Raw genomic sequence first — 6,000 nt, forward strand, 5'->3', positions numbered from 1 at the left:
TAAGTGGTAGACGGGTGTAATGTTTATTCTAAAATGTACTATAAAGCACTGATGTCATGGCTGCAATGGTAACTGTTGCAATACATTGTGGTTCTTATAGGGTATGTGTAACACTGAGGGGGCCGGTGTTTTGGAAATGGTTTAAAGGGTTTAAGGGTAAAAATGGTGTCAAAGAAATGAATGAACTATTAAAGTTAATAGTTGAAATTAAGGTAAGGTAAGGTAAAACTTTATTGATCCCTCAGGAGGTCTCCTTCGGGAAATTGTTTAAATTTCAATTTTGTTTAAAAAAAAACGTGTTTAAAATTAATGATAATTAAAAAAAAACAACCTTCTGCTAGTATAATATTTGGGGCTTAATTGTGTAATAAAGTGCATGAGGATTCTAATGCGGAGTAAAAGCAAATTGCTGATGTGACAATATTTTTAAATACATGTTGAATAGTTGTATTATACCACCAGAACAGGGTTAATGATAAAAAAACAACCAAAATAAGTCTCATCTATGTCAGTTATGGTTCCATTATGATACCGATTGTCTGTAACTGTCGCTACTTTTTTTATCCAGCATTTAGTTATAAAAACGCATCAAATCACCCATGACAGGATAGATTGTCTATTAATTAAATCACATTTTACCATCCCTCGCTTTAGTCCTTCATCACCTGCACATCTAAAGCTTTAACCAGACTTATAAAGCATCTACTATCACTTCCACCTGAATTTTAAACATGCAATAAAAAAGAAAAGGTTGGTTTTTTTAGAGTTAGTGGTTGAGCTAAAAACGCGTACGCTGATTGACGGCGCGTCTCCGGCTACGTCCGTCCATCTGTGCACGTGTCTCTCTTTGTAGCCCTTCACCGCGGTGATACAGCCTGGGGGCAAAATGTGTTTTCGATACAGTCTCTTCCTCTCTCTGCGTGTCTTTAATACTCTCCCTCTTCCCAGGATAACAGGGTCACAGCATGGAGACCTCGATGACTCCACACCTGGAACAACACCACCCAGAATATCCGCTTCAGCCGGTGTGAGTCTGTCCGTCCGTGTGTGTGTGTGTGTGTGTGTGTGTGAGTGTGTGTGTCTCGAAAACCAATGACACAAAGATATTGAGTCTTGCGGTCCAGTCAAGTCATCAGTCTGGATACTTCTCTGCGTCTCTGTCTCTTTGACACGTACTCAGGGCCGAGACTCTGTTGCTTTGGTCTGAAATATGAAACACCCAAAGGCGGTCTTTGTCAAGTGGTCATTTGTTCTGGTCCCGCTCGTGCTTTAATCTCACGATCTTGTATTGAAGCGTGTGAAAAACTGGAATGAGAAGCTTCTTCTTCTCAACTGTGAATGAGAGATTCAGGATGAAATGAGGACACGAGTAAAAGTAAAAAAAAAAAAAAGATCACATCCACCACGACTGTGGTGTGTAACTATAGCTCTCTGCTTCACCAAGCTCTTTCCCCTTCTCACTGCTGGATCCCGACTTCACTCCCTCTCCTTATCCCCCTCTTTTCCGCCATCACTCCCTGTTTTTATATCCATCTCTTTCACTCTCTTCCTGCTGATCTGTGCCAACCACCATGAAACCACCGCCACATTAGAGCCTTTAACTGGCACAACCTTCCCCATGTTGTACCCCGGTAACACACAAACACACACAAGAGTATGTCTTATGAATTCATACTTAACCGTGTATTAAGGGCTTCTGAAGATTTTTTTTTTTCCGACGCTACCATGTGTCACCGCGGCTCCGTCTTAGATTCTGACCACTTTGAACCAATCTTGAGACGTCAGAAAAATCAACGGTCGAAATAAACTGACTGAAAAATTATATAAACGCTTGAAGAATTTACAAGGAAACGGTTTGGGCCGATGTTTATAGAGTGGAATATTATGGTTATAGGATTTCTCCTTTACTAGTCTGTGCTGGGACGGCATTAAAGAGTTGTATTTTTTTTTCTGGTGACTACTTTGAAAATTTATGTCTGCTTTTAGTGGTATTTAAATAGCAAAATGAGTCTGCGTTTCTTGGCCCATCTGCTCATCTGTCTAACGTTTATCATGTTAAAGATGTTGATTTCATTTTGCCCACACATCAATGGAGATGTGTGCTACTTATTCAATCAGCGACATAATCATCTCCATGGTTACCAACCTCCGTCATTCAGCTTCATTCAGATCAACACTATGGTTTTCACCTCTTTAATCACTGAAACAATGGCTGTCAATGCAATTTAAACACCATTTGCACTTTCTACATCATTTGTTGCAAACTCAAGGCCCACAAACATGTAATTTTCGTAATTATAACTTGTTTAGGGACACCAAAAACTAAATTAGTGCTCCCTAAAGTGGTCCATGTGTCTCTGAGAGGGCTCAGTGAAATTGAATTAAATCTTTAAATGCATATATATACTTTTTTATGTGCTAAGATCATCACAGCCAAAAAGGTTTAGGGTAAAGTTTGAACTAGAGAATTGAGAGGATAAAAAAGGGAAATTGATCAAAGATAATTTATGTATAATTACATTAAAGGGCAACTAACGTATAAACACAACCCTCCTGACTCACTCACATGTTTCAAATGTTAAAGTCTTTTTCTCCAAGATGCAGTGAGTCTCTCATCATGACCATGTTTTAAAGTTATTACTTTATAAAGTTCTCCCCCGTCTGAAATCTCAGCGAACGAGAGGTTACGAGAGCCGAATCGATTTTAACATAATAATGGTGTTTACTCCTCCTCCAGCCCCAACCTCCAGATGTCATCCACCACGCTTTGTTTATACAACAATTCCCTTTTGAGGTGGAGACTTCAGTGATTAATGACACGCAGGACAAATCTCGATGCTGGACCAATCACAGCAGAGTGGTTGTGGTCATGGTAAACAAGATTTCATCTCCAGAAAAAAAAGTGTTTTCAGTGGGCGGGCTTAAAATAATTTTCTAATGTAGTTTTGTTCAAACGGACACATACTGATGAGTACAATAGAGATCCAAGATCAATTTAAGACACACTTAAATCAACACATTAGGTACTTTCAAAACATGGATGCATTATGCTTGAGTTACCCAAAAAATGTAGCTTTAGCTCTCCATCTTTGTTCTGTTGACACCTTCTTTTCCCTCCTAAGCCTCAATCTCACCTGCGTCATTACAATCCTCAACATTTAAGATGTTGTAAAAATGTTCTACGCTAGAATCGCGATTGTTATTGTCATCACTCAACATCGTCACATGTGTTACGCTGATATCCTTCCCTCCTCACTTTATCATCTATGTGCTAATTTAATAGAAGTATCGTCACCTTTTTCACTTTCAGCACTTTATGAAATGATATTCCCTCTTCTTTTTTCCAACAGCCTGCTACCCCTTTAACGCCCTCCATTTCACAACATCTCGTCGTTTCTTTTTGCTCGTTGTGTGCAGTCGAGCGTGATGTTTCGCCGTTCGTCGGGAAAAAAAGAAAAAAAAAGCAGTAACCATGTCGTAAGCGTGGTTTCTATGATCACTTTTAATGAGGTCTTTTCTCTTTCACTTATTGTGTTCCTTCACACGGATCAATCAAAGTCTCAAATCTCGCGCCCGCTTTCATCTTCTGATTTTTTATCCGCATCCACGGCGAGGAATGTGTTAGTTTTATGTGCGTTTTTTTGGAACGCGCCAAACCGGGCCCTTGTGATGTCCATGCCAGAGGATGACGACCCGAACATCGGCTCCGAACCAATCGGACCGAGTGATTAATGGCAAATAAATAAGTGTAAAGAGAAACATGTGACGGGGGAGATGCATGCGCGTCTGTCATTACCATTAGCTTGTGTCGCTGAGGAGAGCGGCTGGAAGGAAGGAAGGGGTGAGTGTTTGCTGTGTAATTTAAGGAAAAGGGTATTTTTAATGAGGGGAGATCTCTGCAGGTGACTTCCTCTCCTCCCCTCACTCCTCACTCTCCCACATTCTCCACGGAGTGAAGGGGGGGTTGGAGGAGAAGCCCATCTGGTTGGACTAAACAGCAGATTAGCACATTAGCACTGGAAGACGGGCAGGCATGGAACCACAAAAAAAGACCCGAGAAAACGTATGACATGGGCGCACATGCTGGACGACTCATTAAAGGCAGACATAAAAGTTGCACTAAATTACAGGCAAACTCCATCTGCCTTCGTTAACAGATGGTGAAAGTTGGGCTCCGACACAAACCTCCACTGGGCATATCTAAAAACATATCATTTGTTCTTTTGGACGAAGAAGAACTAAACATGCTCCGGAGCTAAATCCGGGATCTCAGCGTGCACCCACTTATACACAATAATCAAAAAGAGACTATGACTCTGCAGATGGTTCTGGTTCCGTGTGGCGTGCTTTTTAAGACGTCGACACATATGTAATTAAACGCAACACAATGAATCAGATGTGGTATGTGGTGTGAATTGCAACAAATGCTTAATAATCCGCCTCTTCAGATGTTTGAAGACTTTTATGTGAGTTAATGTTTTTTTTATTATGCAACATCTGCCAAAGAAGCAACACTAGTAAAAAAAAAAACACATCTAAATATCAATATGATAGCTTTTAGATACAATAGATTCACTCATTTTCTACCCTCATGTTGACTTTTCATTCTTTTTCAGAGTAATACGTTTCTTTTAGAGTTATAGACAGAAATGTATGTTCATTTTAACGTAGCAACTAGCGCAGTGGTCTCAATCTTTGTACAAAATACGCTTCAAAACATCCAACTACCTCCCCGGTGCTGGTCTCGTCCATCTTGTGTTGAAGCCTGGACGAGAGGAATTGTTACTGAAAAACTTTTCAAACCCTGAAAGTCTATAATTTAAGCTTCAATACAAGATGGACGTTACAGACGAGCAGTATGGAGGTATTTGGATGTTTTTAAATCTGTCTTTTTGGACGAAGATGAAGACAAAGACAATTTAGCTCCAGTTGCTACATTAAAATGAACAAAAATGTTGACTATAACTCTAAACAGGAACAGATAACTCAGAAAATGAGTTTTGGTCCTAATGATGAAATGTTTACAATCTATTCTAGTATGATTCATTTGTATGTGTTTTAAATCCATTCTTAAATAAGGCTAATCCTTTTAGCTATTTAACCAGAGCTAGCTTGACATTGATTATCTATCAGCAGTTACACTTAGAACCACACTGCTAACAATGTATTATGAAAGGGATAGTTCAGCCAAAATTCGAATTTAACTCATTATATTCAGATTAATCTGTTTGTTTTTTAGAGTTATAGGCAAAAATGTATGTCCATGCTAATGTAGTGACCGGGGCACAGTTGTCGTCAACAGGCACACCAAACCTCCGAATACTTCCATACTACTTGCCATAATGTTTTAAAGCACTAACATGGGAAATTATTTAGAAAATAATTCCCTGTGTCTCCACAGTCCGCCGTAACACAATAGAAGCTCTTGTATCATGTATCATGTTTAGCATCGTAGCTTCCGCTAAAAATAAGCTTAAAATATAGACTTTTTTGGGGGGAACATTTCTCATGTCAGTGTTACAAACAGTATGGAAGTATATGGATGTTTTGGTGTCTTTTGAAGGAAAAAAAGGTAGCGCCGATGCTACATTAGCATGAACATACTTTTTGCCTATAACTCCAAAAAAGTTTAAAAAAAATGATCTCAAACCTAAGTGCACATGAGGATGAGTAGAAAATTGAAACTATCCCTTTAACGATTCTCAACTTAAGGTTTCTTTTAAGTTCCTGCAATGACTGGACTGAAAACAGAAATAAAAATGCTTCCAAGCATAGCTTGATCTGCAGCCAGCTAGCACAAAGCTTATTAGTTATTCGATATAAAAGCATTTGCCTTACAGTCAGTTTTGTATGAGTTAAAAACAAATCTCTCAAATGAGCATTTACAATTTTTATAGATTCTTAGGTTTTATCTGATACTGGTGACAAACCAGTACTTTTGCAACAGTGCTGTTTTTTACTAAATGGTTTTTTAACTACCTTACAATGTGCATATTGGTT

This window comes from Callionymus lyra, chromosome 17 (genome assembly GCF_982586985.1).
Source record: "Callionymus lyra chromosome 17, fCalLyr1.hap1.1, whole genome shotgun sequence".
Lineage (NCBI taxonomy): Eukaryota > Metazoa > Chordata > Actinopteri > Syngnathiformes > Callionymidae > Callionymus > Callionymus lyra.